Source organism: Mya arenaria, chromosome 9 (assembly GCF_026914265.1).
Source record: "Mya arenaria isolate MELC-2E11 chromosome 9, ASM2691426v1".
NCBI lineage: Eukaryota > Metazoa > Mollusca > Bivalvia > Myida > Myidae > Mya > Mya arenaria.
In genome coordinates this window covers 20,777,281-20,798,245 of record NC_069130.1, presented here as the reverse complement: position 1 = coordinate 20,798,245, position 20,965 = coordinate 20,777,281, and the positions used below count along the sequence as shown (strand labels likewise).

Below are 20,965 nucleotides of genomic sequence, written 5' to 3'. Positions count from 1 at the left end.
GGTAAAAAAATTGTGATGATGATGGTGGTGGTGATGATGATGACAGTGGTTATGATGATTGGGGTTTGATGATTGTGGTGATGATGATGATGATAATGATGATGATGATGATGATAACAAACGTTTTGGGATGATGATGACAGCGATGTTTATCGGACGATGATGATGGTTATAATGATGATGATAAGATTTTAGATGATGATGACAGCGATGTTTATCGGCCGACGATGATGATAATGATGATGATGATAACAAAATATTTGTGATGATGATGATGGCGATGTTTATTGGCCGATGATGATGATGATATTCTCATCGTCGTCATCATCATCACAACATCCTCATTATCGACCGAAAACATCGCTGTCATTATCATCACAAAAAAAACTTTTGTGATCACCATTACGATCATGATAATGGATATGATGATGTTGGTTTTGATGGTGATGATGATGGTGGTGTTGGTGAAGATAACAACGATGATGATCATTGGGGTGTTGATAATTGATGTGATGATGATGATGATGATGATGATGATGATGATAACAAACGTATTTTGATGATTATGACAGCGATGTTTATCGGTCGATGATGATTATTATAATGATGATGATTATGATGACAAATGTGTTTTGATGATGCTGACGGCGATTTTTATCGGTAGATTATGATGATGATGATGTGCTGACCGTCGTTATCATCATTACAAAACTTTTGTCATCATCATCACCATCGACCGAAAAACATCGCAGTTATCATCATCACATTTTTGTGATCTTCATTACGATGATGATAATGGTGATGATGATGATGGTGTTGATGATGATGATGATGACCTTGATGATTGTGGTGATAATGATGGTGATGATGATGACAATGATGATAAAAGTTTGTGATGATGATGATGACGGTAATTTTGATCGTCGTCATCATCATCAAAACTTTTGTCATCATCATGACGATGATGATGATAATGGCGTTAATGGTGACGATGATGACGATGATGATGATGACGATGACGATGATGAGTGTGTACCATATTCGGAACGAATGTGGTACATTTTTCATCCGAATATGGTACAAGTTTGTACCATATTTGGTCAGGCATTTTACCCCAAAACTGCAGATACGTATATGGTACAATTAGACAGTTGTACCATATTCGGCCGAATATGGTACAAATTTGTACCATATTCGTTTTTGTACCAAATACGGTCCGACAGTGACCTTTGGACTTGATAGAGACGACAGGTTTTCAACCACCGCGTCTCCCGCCTTTAACATTAGCCGTGCAAGTTAAATGCCATCTTTCAAAATTAAATTAAATAAATCTGTGGTCATAACGGGTTTCGTTTTGTTTACTGTTAATCTCAAACACTAGCATATTTTCCCAAACTGCTTTTGCTTTTGCTTCCCATACATACCATAAGGGTTTTAAATATATATCCGTCCAATCAGCTTGATATGCATTGTGATTATGTAATAAATACATGGTTTCACCGTCGCCAAATTGATTTTAAGACAGAAATCAAATTCACGTGCGAACGTTAGAACGTTATACCGTTCGCACGTAGAACGGGCATACATATGTATACTACAGAACGCCCGGGATACCTATGCATACTTCAGAGCACACAGGCGTACCAATGCTCACTCCAGAGTACCCAGACGTACCTATGCTCACTCAAGAGTCCCAGGCGTACCAATGCACACTCCAGAGTACCCGGGCATACCTATGCTCACTACAGAGTACCTGGGCGTACCTAAGATCACTCCAGAGTACCCAGACGTACCTATGCTCATTCCAGAGTACCCAGGCCTACCAATGCACACTCCAGAGTACCCAGGCGTATCTTTACATACTTCAAAGTACCAAGGCGTACAAATGCACACTCCAGAGTGCCCAGGCGTACATATGCTCACTCTAGAGTACCCGGGCGTACCTATGCTCACTCCAAAGTACCCGGGCGTAACTATGCTCACTCCAGAGTACCCAGGCGTACTTTTACATACTTCAGAGTACCAAGGCGTACCAATGCACACTCCAGAGTGCCCAGTCGTACCTATTCATTCTTCAGAGTGCTCAGGTGTACCTATTCATACTTCAGAGTACCCGGGCGTACCAATGCTCACTCCAGAGTACCCGGGCGTAACTATGCTCACTCCAGAGTACCCAGGCGTACTTTTACATACTCCAGAGTACCAATGCGTACCAATGCACACTCCAGAGTGCCCAGGCGTACCTATTCATTCTTCAGAGTGCCCAGGTGTACCTATTCATACTTCAGAGTGCCCGGGCGTACCTATGCATACTCCAGAGTACCCAGGCGTACCTTTCCTCACTCCAGAGTACCCGGGCGTAACTATGCTCACTCCAGAGTACCCAGGCGTACCTATTCATACTTCAAGTACAAATGCGTACCAATGCACACTCCAGAGTGCCCGGGCGTACAAATGCTCACTCCAGAGTACCTGGGCGTACCAATGTTCACTCTAGCGTACCCAGGCGTAGCAATGCTCACTCCAAAGTACCCGGGCGTACAAATGCTCACTCCAGAGTACACCCGGCGCACCAATGCTCACTCCAGAGTACCCGGGCGTACCAATGCTCACTCCAGAGTACTCGGGCGTACAATTGCTCACTCCAGAGTACACAGGCGTACCAATAATCACTTCAGAGTACGTGGGCGTACCAATGGTCACTCCAGAGTGCTCAGGCGTACCAATGGTCACTCCAGAGTATCCGCGCGTACCAATGCCCACTCCAAAGTACCCAGGCATACCAATGGTCACTCCAGAGCACCCAGGCGTACCAATGCAGACTCCAGATTGCGCAAGCGTAACTATGCTTACTCCAGAGTACCCGGGCGTACCAATGCACACTCCAGAGTTCCCGGGCGTACTTAGGTATACACCAGATTGCCCAGAAAGCCTGGGTGTACTTATGCATACTCACAGAGTGCTCGGACATACAAATGCATACTATAGATCGACCGGGCGTACCTATTTATACTGCAGAGTGAGCGGGCGTACCTATGCATACTCCAGATTGCCCGGTCGTAACTATACATACTCCATATCGCCCGGGCTAAACTATGCATACTAAAGATAGCCCAGGCATAATTATACATACTCAAGATTGCCCGGGCTAAACTATGCATACTCCAGATAGCCCGGGCAAAACTTTGCATACTCCAGAGAATCCGGGCGTACCAATGCACAACCCGGAGTGCCCGGGCGAAACTACTGATACTCCAGAGTACCCGGGCGTATCAATGCACACTCCAGAGTGCTCGGGCGTACCAATGCTCACTCCAGAGTGCCCGGGCGTACCAATGCACACTCCAAAGTACCCGGGCGTACCAGTGCTCACTCCACAGTGCTCGGGCGTACCAATGATAACTCCAATGTACCCGGGCGAACCAATGCTCACTCCAGAGTGCCCAGGCGTACCTATTCATACTTCAGAGTAACAAGGCGTACCAATGCACACTCCAGAGTGCCCGGGCGTACAAATGCTCACTCCAGAGTAACCACGCGTACCTATGCATACTTCAGAGTAACCGGGAGTACCTATTTACACTCCATATCGCCCTGGCGTACCAATCCTCACTTCAGAGTCCTCAGGCTTACCAATGATCACACCAGTGTACCCAGGCGTACCAATGGTCACTTCAGAGTTCCCGGGCGTACCAATGCTCACTCCAGAGTACCCGGGCGTACCAATGCTTACTCAAGAGTACCCGGGCGTACCAATGCTCACTTCAGAGTACCCGGGAGTACCAATGGTCACTCCAGAATGCCCGGGCGTACCAATGGTCACTGCAGAGTATCCGGGCGTTCCAATGCATACTAAAGATAGCCATGGCGTAACTAGGCATACTCCAGATTGCCCGGGCGTAACTATGCATACTCCAGACAGCCCGGGCGTACCTATGTTTACTACAAAACGACCGACGTACCTATTTATACTTCAGACCACCCTGGCGTACCAATGCTCACTCCAGAGTACCTAGGCGTACCAATGCTCACTCTAGAGTAAATAGGCGTACCAATGCTCACTGCAGAATACTCGGGCGTTTCAATGCTCACTCCAGAGTACCCAGGCGTACCAATGATTACTCCAGAGTACTCGGGCGTACCAATGCTCACTCCAGAGTACCCGGGCGTACCAATGCTCACTCCAGAGTAACAGGGCGTACCAATGCTCACTCCAGAGTACTCGGGCGTACCAATGCTCTTTCCAGAGTACCCAGGCGTACCAAGGGTCACTCCAGAGTGCCCGGGCGTACCAATGCTCACTCCAGAGTACCCATGCGTAACAATGCTCACTCCAGAGTAACTGGGCTTACCAATGGTAACTCCAGAGTGCCCTGGCGTACCAAGGGTCACTCCAGAGTACTAGGACGTACCAATGCTCACTCCAGAGTACCCGGGCGTACAAATGCTCACTCCAGAGTACCAAGGTGTACCAATGCTCACTCCAGAGTACCCGGGCGTACCAATGCTCACTCCAGAGTACCCGGGCGTACAAATGCTCACTCCAGAGTATCCGGGCGAAACTATCCTTACTCCAGAGTACCCAGGCATACCAATGCACCCTCCAGAGTGCCCGGGCGTACCTAGACATACACTAGATTGCCCAGAGAGCCCGGGTTTACCTATGCATACTCCAGAGTGCTCTGACATACCAATGCAAACTCTAGATCGCCCGGGCGTACCTATGCATACTCCTGAGTGAGCGGGCGTACCTATGCATACTCCAGATTGCTCGGCCGTAACTATACATTCTCCATATCGCCCGGGCTAAACTATGCATACTAAAGATAGCCTATGCGTAACTAGGCATACTCCAGATTGCCCGGGCGTAACTTTGCATACTCCAGATTGCCAGGGGGTAAAATGCATACCACAGAGTGCCCGGGCGTACCTATATATACATACTTCAGATCGCTTATCTCTGCATACTCAAGATTGCCCGGGCGTACCTATGCATACTCCAGAGTACACAGGCGTTCATATGCATACTCCAGAATGTCCGGGGGTTCCTATGCATACTCCAGAGTACCCAGGCATACCTATGCATACTCCAGATTTTCCGGGCGTACCTATGCATAATCCAGAATACCCAGACGTACCTATGCATACTCCATATTATCCGGAGGTAACTAGGCATACTCCAGAGCGCCCGGGCGTACCTAGGCATACTCCAGAATGCCCGGGCGTATCTATGCATACTACAGAACGGTCCGTTCTACCTGTGCATACTACAGAACGGTCGGGCGTACCTGAGATACTAAAGAACAACCGGGCGTGCCTATGCATACTACTAAACGGTCGGGTGTACCTAGGCATTCTTTAGATCGGTCGGGCGTACCTATGTATACTATAAAACGGTCGGGTGTATCTATGCATACTATAGATCGGTCGGGCGTACCTATCCATACTACAGAACAACCGGGCGTACCTATGCATACAAATGAACGGTCGGGCGTGTCTATGCATACTACAGAACGACCGGGCGTACATATGCATGCTACAGAACGGTCGGGCTACCTACGCTTACTTCAGAACAGCTGGGCGTACCTATGCATACTACAGAATAGTCGGCTGTACCAATGTATACAACAGAACGGCCGGGCGTACCTATGCATACAACAGAACGACCGGGCGAACCAATGCATACAACAGCACGGTCGGGCATACCTATGCATACAACAGAACGGTAGGGTGTACCTATGCATACTAGAGAACGGTCGGGCATACTTATGCATACTACAGAACGGTCCGGTGTACCTATGCATACAACAGAACGGTCGGGCGTGCCTATGCATACAACAGAACGGTCGGGCGTACCTATGCATACAACAGAACGGTCGGGCGTACCTATGTATACAATAGAACGGCCGGGCATACTTATGCATACAACAGAACGGTCGGGCGTACCTATGCATACAACAGGACGGTCGGGCGTACTTATGCATACAATAGAACGGTCGGGCATACCTATGCATACAACAGAACGGTCGGGCGTACCTATGCATACAACAGAACGGTCGGGCGTACTTATGCATACAACAGGACGGTCGGGCGTACTTATGCTTACAATAGAACGGTCGGGCATACCTATGCATACTACAGAACGGTCGGGCGTACCTATGCATACACCAGAGTGCCCGGGCGTACCTATGCATACAACAGAACGGTCGGGCGTACCTATGCATATTACAGAACGGTCGGGCATACCTGTGCATACAACAGAACGGTCGGGCATACCTATGCATACAACAGAACTGCCGGGCGTACCTATGCATACAATAGAACGACCGGTCGTACCTATGCATACAATAGAACGACCGGGCGTACCTATGCATACAACAGAAAGGTCGGGCATACTTATGCATACTACAGAACGGTCGGGTGTACCTATTCATACAACAGAACGGTCGGGCGTACCTATGCATACAAAAGAACGGTAGGGCGTACCTATGCATACTCCAGAGTGTCCGGGCGTACGTACGTAACTTTGGATACATTAGAACGCCCGGGCGTACAGGTGTATGCATACTGCAGATTGCCATTGGCCTTTTCCAGAGTGCTCCAGTGTAACTATGCATACTGTAGAGTTCCAGGCATACATATGCATACAAAAACACGTCCGAGCGTACCTATACATACACTATAGTGCCAAAATGTACATTTGGATTCTTCACAACGCCCGGAAGTACCTATGCATACTACAGAGTGCCCGGGTGTACCCAGGCACTCTCCACAACGCCCGGACATGCCAATGCCTACACCATAACGCCCGGAAGCACCTATGCATCAGCCAGAACGCCAATGCGTACCTATGGATACTCAAGATTGACCGGGTGTAGCTATGCATACTCCAGATTGCCCGGGCGTACTTATGCATACTTCAGATTTCCCGGGTGTACCTATGCATACACCATAACGCCCAGGCGTACCCTTACATACTCCAAAGTGCCCGTGCGTACCTATGCATACTCCAGTGTACCCACACGTAACTAGGCATACTCAAGAGTATCCAGGCGTACCTAGGCTTACTCCAGATTTATCATCCGTAACTATGCATACTTTAGAGTACCTGGGCGTACTTATGCATATTACAGAGTACCCGGGCGTACCTTTGCATACTCCAGAGTGCCCTGGCGTGCATACTACAGAACGGTCGGTTGTACCTATGCATACAACATAACGGTCGGCTGCATCTATTATGGATGCAAACGAATTTTCGAATATTCGATCAAACGTTTGGTATTCGAATGTCAAAATCGGTATTCGAATATTCGATGTTCTGTTGTTGAATAAATTTAATTATAAATATTTTACCTACAACTCTGTTGTTGGGTTTACGATTGATTTGTCTTGTTTTGACAACGATTGGCCCATAATGCCAGTGGTGTGAATGTGATGACAATACACTAAACACGCGTCATGTGTCATTTAGGGACATATCGTCGGGTCCTATAAAAAGTCCCCGTAATTTTACAGTAACTGGCTGAAAGACAAGTGACACAAAAAATCAATTATTATTGGTAAATTGCCACTCTCAATTAAGAATTTTTGAAATAAACTAGTTCCCAAGTTGGTTTGGGTTATCCATTTTGTTTAAGTAGAGGTCAATCCCAGAACGAGGCTGCTCTTCCTACGGAAAAAAAATCCATTGGCGCATAATGCCATTTGACCAGAAATCCATCTAAATTCACGTTGTTTACAAATATGAAGGCAGGGGAATATAAATTAAAAGGTTTGTGTTTTTCTTTGTTCATAAATTATTACTTTTTGTCTTTCTGAAATGAGAAATTTCAGAGGCTCATTTGGTGAAATTCAGGGTCCGCCGCGCGTAGTGGTAGCGACAAAGTAGAGCTAACATGCCCCGGCTATTACTTTAGCGAATGTTGTAATAGGTTACTACAACCTATGAAAGATGAATTTTGGTAATCGAATATTCGTTCGAAAGAATTACCGAATATTCGAATATCAATTTTGCCATTCGTTTGCATCCCTAAAATTATATATAAAATAAAAGGATGCAGTTTTGTATTGATGTGTTTATTCGTTATAGCTGTGACTAGTATATATCAATAAGGCATACTCTGAGGTTCAGTATTCGAAATGAATTATTTGGCGCATATATTACGTCATCGTTAATGACTACCGATTTGGGATCCCGCATATTGCAACGTGTAAACGCGGGTAAATACAGGTGTAAAACACAATGGTAATAGTATACGACTAAGTCCGTTTAAAAAACCTGTTACAAGTAACGGTGACTCATTTGTGAGCTAACAGGAGACCGAGCAACATGTACTGTACACGATGTCAAGATTGTCATCGTGACTTTTCCAGACGACCTGTTTTATGAAGCTGGCAAAGACAAGGGATCCCATCATAGATCGTTATCAGTGATTTCCATCAAGCAGAACTTGTTTGGTAACAAGGACCCGATACAGAAAAGAAATTGTCATTATTTGGTACTATTTAATAATCCTATAGTCCGTCAATCGGTAATGACTTTGGCTCGTCAAATGTTTCCCGGGCAAACGGAAAAGTTCATGAAAGCGTTTGAAAAAGCCATAAAATTCTTGTATGGATGTCTTTTGGTAGATTTGAAGCCATTCACGGACGAGGACAAAAGATTAAAATGTGACATTTTTTTGGCTAAACAGGACAGAAACAGTTCAAACCGTGAGTCACGTGACAAGAGGCTATAACTGTTGAAGAAACATCCGTACCTTATCATTCATCAGTCGGAGTTCAAACAGATCACAGCGCAGAAATATCGGATAACGAAAATACGATGGCTGAAAAGGGGCAAAATTGTGATGATTGTGGAGCCTTATTTGATACTACTCACGATGTGCAACGACACGTCAATAATGGTTGGTATCCAGAAAGCAGGGAACCGCCCGCAAAAAGACTCAGGCCTGAAGAAGATAGCGAAAACGAACGGAAAGAGGATATAGACGAATACGATGGTTTTATACATCTATGGGAAATTTCTCAAAAACAAAACAAAGATAAATTTAACAAGGTATACGATCAGTATATCGATGAAGGACATAATGAAGAAGATTCGTATGAAATGGCTTTGGAACGTACACAGTCGTTTAAAGAAAATATTTTCTTTGATACTTATCAGCGTCCTTTGGAAATGTACTGGCTGCCGTTGCTGACAAATGCGTCCTCTAGAAATATAGTGGAGCAAATTGATAAACTACGACATAGCGGCGTTAGTTTGCCTCCTGCAGTAAAAAGAGTCCTTCTGAAATATAAGCACGAGTTTCAATACTTATTCGAGCAATCGGACGACAGCGGAAACGAGAGTGACGACGAAAGTAGTGATAGCGATGAACAATAAATATATGAACTGGAAACATATAACTTCATTTGTACATATGCTTTAGGCGGATGCAGTCATAGCTCCTTGGGAGGAGTATTTAAAGACTATCTACTACGATCTGTCACACGCTGCCAGTTTTGCGGGACCTCAAAAACTGTTCAAAGTGGTGCAACGAGATGGCAAATACAAACTTGGAATGCATATAATTGGAAATATTTGCATGACCAAGAATCGTACAGTCGTCACAAACCCGTGCGCCGGCGCTTTCAACGAAATCATGTTATTAGCGCGGGAAAAGGCGATGTGTGGATGGCCGATCTCATCGATATGGTCAAGTTTGAAAAATGGAACGACGCCTACAAGTACATTTTGCTGGCGATAGACACATTTTCCATGTACGTGTGGTTACGCCCTTTACGACGAAAAACGGGTCGGGAAGTCGCAGATGTGTTTGACGACATATTCCAACAGTCTGGCCGATAACCAGCAAAACTTATTACGGATAAAGGTACATTTTAAATCAAATATATATGTATACTTATGTTAATATAGAACATTTGTACGTTTAAACTTTTTGTAAATAGTTCATATTTCAATGCGTTTATGCGTTAATGACCATCAAACAAAACTTTACCGCTACTTTACGCACAATTACAGTTATCTACCCGTATTGCCAGACATCGCCAATAGTTACAACAATTCCTATCATAGAACCATTGCTATAACAATAACCAGGAAGAAGTGAGACTAGCTACATACTTTGCACAAAACCCCAAAGGGAAGCAATCATCGCCGAAACTGAAGCCGTTTAAATTTAAGTCGGCAACTACGTACGAATCAGTCATCTGAAAACCGCGTTTACTAGAGCTTACGATCATACGTATTCAGCAGAGCTATTTCGCGAACATACACGGTATCACAGAGGCATACTACCAATCTACAGACTACAAGATCTGCAGGGCGATGATATTAAAGGAACGTTTTATGACAGTGAGTTACAGAAAAAACACGTTGATACTGATCAGACGTGGAAAGTGGAAAAAGTGTTAACGCCGAGGCAAAGGACGTAATAAACAATATTTTGTGAAGTGGAAGTATTACCCTTAAAAGTTTAATAGCTGGATAAATGCTAGTGACATTGCATAATTCCCGGTTCAGTTACTGCAACTGTGTTGTGTCGTTAGCATTGAATATAAACATGTGTCATCTTAACAATTAAGTTCGTATATACTGTACAATTATGAAAGAACTGTAAATGTCATACTAGTGTAAGAAGTGTGTGTACTAACTTTTGTAAATAAGCTGTATGATATTGTACTTTTAATATAAGTAAAACGTTATTTAGGAGTATTTGTGTATACTGCATTTAAAGTTTGTAAATAAAAATATGTAACCCTCTTATTAGTTATATTTTTTCTTTATTAACTTTTGAAACCTCAATCAGTAAACTGTCTTCTGCTCAGAGGCCTTGCATTTAACAGTGCATATTAATTTTATTATCTGAATAGTACCAATAAAATATTCACTGTTTTTGAAAGAAACTTGGGTTTTGTTATTTTAACGTACATTTAACTCTCTTAAAAGAGCCTTTCATCATGTGGAACAGAACAAATAGTTTCAAATTATAGAACACCAATGTGCTTTTAAACTAGATGAATATACATTTTACTGCACGATAGTTGGACAATGACCTTAGTACATAATGACTGAAATACACTTAAATTACACATTAACCAAATGAACGTTTGGATATTTCAAATGAAGTATTAGGTAATCAAGGTAGATCGCATTTCATTAAATGTTTGGATGGACACATAATTGCACGCTTACAAGATTAATATGCATAATCACATTTCGCTTTTTTACAATTTTCAATATCACAAATCCATTCAAATATTGCGCCATTTTTAAATCCCTAAGAATACTGGTTAAAGTAGGCCTAGTTTAATTCAATATATATGACTCAGTCGCACAACTATGCGATTTTATCATATCGGCTAACAATAACATGTTCACCTGTATTCTGTAACATGTTAGCAAAAAGCCGAGGATATTTCGGTGGTGAAATTGAGGAATATTATACATAAATCATGGGATATTCTTTGTTAATAATGATAAACTGAACAACAAGTGTAATTAGACATAAAATGTCGTCCTCTTATAATACGGATATGTAGGAATAATTGGGAGCGTGTGTTACCAGTAATTGATGTGATTTTTTTTGCGTTTATTGCTTGGTATAACGACATTTTCAGATGAACTAAGAACTGACGTGGTATGTTTTATTTCTATTTACAGACAAGTTCCATACATATGTAAACACAGAATAAGCTGAACCTTGTTTTTACCATGTTAACAAGGCGTTGAAATACTTATTAATGAACTGGTTTTACCTGGTACTGGTAACGATTGCTCAAATACAATAAACGTTAAAATCTGTTGTGACAAAGTATGTTCACATTACTAATTATAGGCAAAAGTTTAAACACTACGTGCGGTGTATAATACAAAGGACATTTTACAACCTGTGTAGACAAATGCAGGTCATGGATAATAACATGGTTTCTACATTTGGCTTAATTCGTATCATCTGCAATGATATTTTGCTAAATAAACCACTGTAGTGTTGTCAAACAACCGAATCAAACATAGTCGTAAATCGTATTAAGTTATCCATTAGAATAAGGTTGCTTCTAATACTATAATACTATACACATACCACAAAAGCAACGAAGCGGTTATCCATAGGCGTAAGTTCCATTATGTACGATCAATGGCTTACTTTTGTACCAACGGGAGGGAGATTCAAATGATATTTCAGTCATTCTATTCAGCTAGCGATTGCTTAGACCTCAATGTATATTTGTCTACTAATTGTTATCAATTTATAGTAGAAATGACAGTCAATTAAAAAAGAGCAATAAAAACACGACCCGATTATTGTCTGTAATTCGAAATAAATAATTTGGAGCTTATATTACGTCATCGTTATTAAATACCGATTTGGGATCCCGCATATTGCACCGTGTAAACGCGGGTAAATACCAAACTCCGCGCAGTGTTACTTCCCTTGCAGTACAGTAATCACTGCCTTCACAAATATCACGTGATGATAGAAACGGCACGTGATTGCAATTTACAAAATGGACGGAACACCTTTAAAAGAAATTCCAGCAACATGTTTCATTTGTTTAGAAAATAAACGATTTTATTCCATAAAAGGAAAAAATGCAAAACGTTCGATACATGTCTGAATAGCTAACAACACATCCATGTTGATATTGTAATTTGTAAATCCTACTTTCAATTTGAAAAAAGACCGAACATTTCCGAATGTTTTTTTTAATTGTTATTTTTTTATAAAACATATTATGCCTATCAACTGGCGTAAAGTAATTATTTAAGAAAGGATATAAGAATAAATATATATGATTAAAAAAATGCCATTAAAAGTTTTCATCCAATTTTGGATGAAAATCTTGTGGTGGCAGTGTTACTGTACTGTTTACAAAGGGAAGTAACCCTGCGCGGAGTTTGGGTAAATACAGGTGTCAGCCACAATGATAATAGTATACGATTGATTCCGGACGCTGTCTAAAATCTGCGCCGAATATATTTCTGCTGTGGAAAGGTTGTTGTACTTTAAGCCCAGATTTGTTAATATGATGCTGTACATTATATAGTCATGCTGTTGGAAGTGTGTTGACATTAACGCGGAATCACAAAATCGTTCATATTAGACAATACATGAGTGAACAAAAAGTATCGAAAGGTCACGGTTTAACATACATATCGACCGCCTACATGTAGATAAAACAGTTAATATGAATGATAAACAATGATCCCACATCCATAACCATATCATATGTCATAAGCGGAGAGATCAAGTCGCGCTTGACTGGGCTTGAAAATTGACTTCGTAACCGATTGCATCATTTATATAGAATAAGAAGGGGTCACTGGGTGCGTTGTGTTCTGGATTGGTATTATTGACTACTACCATATCATATGTCATAAGCGGAGAGATCACGTCGCGCTTGACTGGGCTTGAAAATTGACTTCGTACAGGATTGCATCATTTATATAGAATAAGAAGGGGTCACTGGGTGCGTTGTGTTCTGGATTGGCATTATTGACTACTACTTCATCTGATTGGCCGAAATTTATAAGATATTTGTAAAAATAATTGCTATACATGTATACACATGATCACACTGTACGCAGTGCGCATGCCTAGAACCTTACAGATAGCCACGCCCCTACCATAACATCTTGGCAGTTGTAATAGAATAAAGCATAGTTTAACACTATCGAATGGACTCAGTGTCTCTCTCAAAACATAACACTAATGACTTTCACATCTAAAATGGAAGATATTCTTCCGACAAAAAACATCGGTCAATTCACATTTCGGGACACCTTGGTTATAGACTATACAATTTTTGTCATGAGAAATGCTAAAATATCTTAATACGTTCGAAAATTTGTGATGTTGACAGACTTTTTTTTAGTCGGGCGCAAATTACTTCGCATAACTTTTAACTGTGGCTACCCAAGTCAATTTTAGCTGCCGATCTCATCCAAAATGGCAAAATGATAAAACAATGGTGTTCCGTACTAATTTTGATACAAACAGTCTGCAAGATATAAATAGTTTGGTCTCAATCTTTCATTTATATAATAATCCCTGATTTAACAGACAATGCTGTAATATTAAACTCCCCTTTTACTGAAAGTAAAATAAAATATGATAATGAAATACAATGATGGTAAAGCATCTAGCTTATCAGATGAATATGTAATGAATACATTCAACACTTACTCTTACCAAATTATACTTAACTTTTCAACCTGATATTTGATTCTGGAGTGGTATTTGGACATTGAACAACTTGCTACTTAATTCCAATTTACAAAGGCGAAGGTAAGATCCCGCAAGTTACCGCCTATTCACTATATTAAGTTATCGTTAAGTTATTTAACGCAGTCCTAAACGTGCGACTTATGATCACAAAGTTTAGTGTTCAGCACCAAGTCATCAATAACAAAGCTGGACTTACTAATACCGATCATGTATTTGCGTTAAGTTAATTATCTTATTCGTTGAGTACGGGATTGTTAACATTCAGTATAAACAATTTAGCCCTCTACATCTATTTCGAGCCAACGAGGAATTCGAGCCAAGCGAGTTCGAGCCAAGGGGGTCCGACTGTATTGACTTCATAATCAAAGAAACAACAGCGAACGTTCAAATATTTGAACTGCTCTTTGAATAATTTACTAAAGTACTGGCCGAACACATTCTGACATTCAAAAATACTTTTTCGGAAAGTTAGTGTGCATTTTGTAAACTTAAAGTTAATACCGCAAAAACCAAAGTTTAAACAAAGTTTAAACACCCTTTAAATAAAGCCACCTTAGAAGTTAAAATAATTGGTACCAATGAACATCAATTCGAAATGATTACCACGAAAATGATCCGTAAAAACATATGACACTTTTTCAGTAGGTGGGGAGAACTATGCGTTTCGATAGTTTTCCCGTCGCAGAAGATAGAGTTTCGATTTATTTCCATCTTATTTAAATAAGAAGGAATACCATGATTAATTCCTATACAAAGGGTATATAAGTGGCTTAACCCTACTATCCCCATGCATACCAAAATCTCCTTCATTTTCTCTCGTATTCTGCATATAACAATTATATACTGTAAGTCTAGATACCAAATCATGCCAAATCTTTAGTTTAGGCGTATCATGTGTTATATTAAAATATCCGCAAAGTTAAAAACTGCTTTTGTGCTTTTTAAACCTCATTTTGATATATTTAATGTAATTTGATACCTGTATTGGACAACGATGATTGTATGAAAAATGCAGATTGGTTTGATGAAGATTGTATAAATGCACGCACTTGTTATTTAGATGCTTTGACATTGTATAATGCTAATAAGAGTGATTTAAGTCGTTTGATATTATGTCAAAAGAGAAAGTTATATAAAGATTTGATCCGTAGAAAAAAGGCCAAATGTATAGACGTAAAATGCAGGAAATATAAAATTTAAAGACACATTCGCCAAAAGATATTTTAAATCTAAAAAAAGAGTGCAAAAAACAATATTTCGTTAGATGAGTTTAAATTGTTTTTTGAAAATCTTAGTAATAATATAGTAGATTGTTCCAATGAAGAAGCAGAATCCTTTTGTAATAATAATGACTTCAGCCAGCCTAACACTGTATACCCTGAATTAGATAATTCGATTAGTATTGATGAAGTGAAGAAAGCTATTAAAGCGTTAAAACGTTGTAAATCCAATGGTAATGATTGCATGTTAAATTAATATGTTATTGAATGTGCCAACATACCTGCTGCACACATATGTGATATATTTAACTGTATTTTGAACTCCGGTTGTTATCCGGATAAATGGACAGAAGGGATTATTGTACCATTGCATAAAAAGGGCGGTGTTAATGATGTTAACAAATATGTGGGTATTACGCTAGTTAGTTGCTTTTCGAAATTGTTTACGACTGTATTAAATAAACGCATTGAGTTTATATGCGATAACAATAATATTTTTTCGGACGCACAATTCGGATTTCGTAAAGGTCGATCGACTGTCGACGCTATATTTTTACTTACGTCTTTAGTTAAAAAATATATGAACGAAAATAAACGATTGTACGTTATATTTGTCGATATGATGAAGTGTTTTGATACTATTTATAGAAATGCACTGTGGTTAAAATTATATAAATGTGGTATTCAACGGAAAATATTGAATGTTATGAAAGATATGTATCAGAATGTTAAATCTTGTGTAACACCATGTTCATCATACTCAGAATACTATAGTTATGCAGTTGGCTTACGACAAGGGGAGGTAATGTCCCCAATATTATTTTCACTATTTGTCGAAGACCTAGAATTATATTTACAAGATAGCGTTGATTCTGGTATAAACATAGATGAAATTGTATTAGTTATGTTACTGTTTGCCGATGATATGGCCATTTTAGGAAAGACACCGGCTGAAATTCAACATCAATTGGATTTACTTAATACTTATTGTAATACTTGGGGTCTTAGAGTAAATACAAATAAAACCAAAATTGTGGTATTTTGTAAGCGCGGACGTTTATTACCGCATGAAAGCTGGACCTATGATGGCCAAAACATCGAAGTCGTTAGTGATTTTAACTGTCTGGGAACTGTTTTTAACTTAACTGGTAAATATGCATAAAACCAGGAATATTTAGCTGGAAAAGCTCTAAAGGCTTTAAATGTGTTACTGTATAAATGTAAAGAGTATGATCTAAAGCCTCATATATTTTGTCAACGTATTCATTTGAAGTTCTGTAAAAGATTATTTCATGTTAAAATCAACACTTGTACTGCTAGTGTATATGGAGAATTAGGTAGATATCGTTTATACATTACTAGATACTTACGTATAATTAAGTACTGGTTGAAAATAGCTAATACTTATTATATATTGATAAGTGTTGTATATCTACAAGCAGTAGCTGATAGTAATAAAGGATATTCCAATTGGGTTACCAATGTTAAAAAACTTTTAATGATCATGGCTTTACACATATATTCGATAATGTTCAAAATGTAAACGTAAACGCATTTGTTAACGAATTTAAATGTAGAGTTATAGATACATTTAAGCAGGAATGACATGGTTCATTATCCAATAGCTCTGTTCTTGATATGTATAAGGTATTTAAAAATGCATTCCAGTATGAAGAATATCTGAGTATATTACCACGGAAATACCGACTTTATATTTGTAGATTACGATAATCTGTTCATCCATTCAGGATACAAACTGAACGATATGCCAGAAATAATACTCTGCGTAATGAACGCTACTGTATGTGTTGTAACCATCTTGATATTGAAGATGAATGCCATTTTATATGTATATGCCCATGTTATTTAGTTATAAGACAGAAATACATAAAACGTCATTATTATGTTCGCCCCTCCGTGTTTAAATATCATCAACTATTAAACTCTTTTAATAGATTTGAGCTTATTAAGCTCTGTTAATACGTTAAGGAATCATGTATCCGTAACTGTATTCTGAACAATGATACATTATTCTGTTCATCCTCTTTTACAACCTGTTTATGAAGCTGTTACACTACTGCGTTTACATATTTATACTTTATAGTAGTTAATTATAATTGCATAACGCTTCTGTAACACAAATATTTGTTCAACTTTAAAACTTACCTTGTACATACACATGACATATTTAAGTGAATTAGTATGTGATTAGACGATGTACGTTAGTATAAGTCTTAATAAAACGTCTGTTCTGTCTGTTCTGTTCTGTTCTAAACTGGTCTAAAGAATTATTCCAATTTATAATACTCGTATCAGTTTCTAGTTGTTTGCCTGTAATTTCTATAAAGGAAAACAAACTTATTCATGTTTTTGTGATATGATCACCTAATATTTCTGTTTCTTCCGGTATATTATCATTTTTGAGAAGCTAACTTCAAATCGTGATTGCATAAATGTCAATTTATACAGCGAAATCGGAGAAACATATTTATATAAAACATCTGAGGGCACCTTTTCAGACTAAGAATAGCCAAAGTGTTTTCTCTGGAGATGATCCTCATATCCATTTACTAATATATAGTTCGGTTCTTTAGGTTGTGGCGCACGTCCAAATGTGCGCTACCGAAGTTGCGTCCCCTCTTGCACCAAATCCTGGACCCGACCCTGATTTATACATATTAACTGCGTAAATGCAATTTTTGAACAAAAACAAAGTTATTTATTAGTGGTTTCATGGAAAATTGTTTAATGCAAATAGGTTTCTGTGAAAACGCTGAAGGTTAGTAATTTGGTAAAACTGTTTTGAGTGTGGATTTCATCGAATCCTTTTGTTCCTCGATGGGTGTCACCCGAGACGGAGCACTTAGTTTTAACGCGGAGACACATACCTTGCCTATACAAGGTATCGTCTACAAACCATTTGTTTCCATGGCTCGTTAGGGGTCTTTCAATGCATGTAGAGATCAAGACTATAATAAAGTTATATTGTCTAAAACTACTGGGCAAATGAGCTATATATTCGGCATGTAACATTATGTCGCTAGTTCAATTTGTTACAAAAGTGCCCATGTTTTCAGGGACGGCAAATCGGCACACTACAGAAATGATTCAGCCATAGATGAGCTATTCATGGTAGGAAAAGGGCCTCATAGCAATGACGTGACCGGGTATATAGTTGTGCCTATCAATACTCATAAGCGAAAGGCAATAGTTTTGTTTGGTTTCTGGCTTGGTTCATAAGTGTATCATAAGAAAAGAGAAATATATTTGTCAGAAGTCGAATTTGTTTAGAAGCTGTTTAAATATTAATAAAATGACACTTCACAAAAACAAAATTATGCACGAAAAAACCAGCTTTCATGGAACGCTATTTTAGGAAACACCGTTTCTGCTAAACCATCCCATCACACAGCTTTGACCGATATTTTCATTTCTATGTAACAGCGTTCGTGGAATGCTATTTATAGAGAATGCGGTTACCTAATCATCATGTAAATGTATGACACAATGGAATGTATAACTGCAGTACGATATCCAACAAGATTCGATAATCAGTAAACATAATCAAAACGTCCGTTGTCACACGTGTAAATGCTACTATTCATTAGCTGAGCATTTGCATTTTGTCGGAAATGATGTATACAAAATGAAATATTTGTCAACACTACTCGATCTAAAATATATTGTGGCTTTGTTGTGATTGAGGCTATTTAAGAAATAGCTTTGCATTGTTGCAGCCAGTAAATGAATTTAATCCACCATTTCTCATTATTTTATTAACATATTTCTCATTTGAAAATATATCTTCAAGAACCCACAAGACATTATTGATTGCTGAGTCTAGGGCATTTTGCCACAAATTCATATTTATATTGTCGACAAAACTTTTCGTATAAATGCATATGCTTTTTGGCCCAAAATTTTGTAAACTAAGATCAATTCCTTATTACAACAAGATATGTCGCAACACCGCCGCAACGGGTGTATACTTTACTAATGCACACAATTTTCCCCAAACCTAAATACAACATGTAGTTTCGAAACGCTTTCATTTTTGGCCGTCTTCACCACCTTTACACTGTGGAATGAACTTAAATATAAGTCTCTTTCCAATATCCGGTTTATAGTAAATGTGAACTGCATCACGTGATATTTATGCAATACGATACATTTTATGTGAAACTGTCTGTCAACGCTCACAATGTTGGGCATATATAATCGTAATAGGTCATGACATTAGACTGCGACATATGCTTACCCCTGTTTTCTTCTAAATATGTACTTAACTTTAATGTATCATAGTGTTTCGTAATTTATGAATAATTCATTTAGTCGTTTTTCACAGGATATAAGCTCTGCGCAACGAGCGAGGTTCACATAATAATATTAACACATCAATTTCCGTCCCTTTAATCAACTGCCTTTTTGCAAATGAATGCGAATAGTTTCCGATGAACCCAACATCGGATATGTTCCATCGCGAATTATCGCATTGAAAAATATCTTTTTATTGTTTGTAATTTGTCAGCAGGCCCCGAAAAATTTGAATCAACAGAAAGTGTTAGAAAGTGTTATATATGATAGGTTAAATGTATTGTTGTCACTAGTGTTTCAATTTTACGTTTGAACGTAATTTAAAGTGCTTGTTGTTTTCCTGCGTGACGTAATTTGATAAACTGTTTCCGGTTATGGTCGGGTCATTCTATATACAGAATGGGTGAGAAAAAATGACTGAAGAGGTTTTCTAAATAAAATGAAATATTTTCCATAAAATCTTGACTGAAATAATGAACTATAATTGATGTAAATATGAGTAATAAACTGCGGGATTGATGTCAATTCCGAGGATATGAACGCAGTGTGGCTTCGGACTCCACACACGTTAACAAGCCCAACTGCGTTCATACTCCGAAAAAGACATCAACCAGGCAATTCATTCCTTATTTGTTCCTTATTAAACATAATCAGATATAAAAGCAATACTAACTCGACCTACGGTTGTTTATTTTCTCAACGAACCTACTTTGTGTATATCGAAAACTTTAAAACTTACTCAATTCTAACTTAAATATATTTCTATGAATGCCTGTTATATTTTTAAATTATAATTAGGTGTGAAATACCAAATCGGGACCGTAATTTTTACTTCGGAATAGCGATTATTTCGGACTAGCGATTTCGGATTAAAGATCAAAAATTAAGTTTAACAAAGAAGGAGTAAAATCGGGACCGAAAAATTATTTCGAAATAGCGATAATTTCGGATAAACGGTGTTCGGAAAAACGGTGTTCAACTGTATACTTGCTTTTATTGCTATGTTTAACCATGCTCCATGCATGTTTTTAGTCTGATTGTCCAGTATAAATTTTGTATTATTATCGATTGCTTCTACGTACTTGTCGAAACCCCTTACAAAGAGGTCAAGTGACACTTTAAGTCAAGTCAAGTAGACGAAGCCTTATTGCTATTGGCGTGGTTTCACTTCTTAGTAATTTAGGTGTTGTTTTATGACAA

General features: G+C 39.1%; 1 protein-coding gene across 1 annotated transcript in view; it reads right to left on the bottom strand.

Annotated features, from left to right (window-relative positions):
- The window catches only part of LOC128245314 (ADP-ribosylation factor 1-like), a 38,649-nt gene extending 25,801 nt beyond the window's left edge, over nt 1-12,848 (bottom strand). Inside the window, exon 1 of the mRNA XM_052963439.1 lies at nt 12,087-12,848. The gene's annotated coding sequence lies outside the window, so the exon portion shown is untranslated. The remainder of the gene's footprint in view (nt 1-12,086) is intronic.
- Between the last annotated feature and the right edge of the window lie 8,117 nt (nt 12,849-20,965).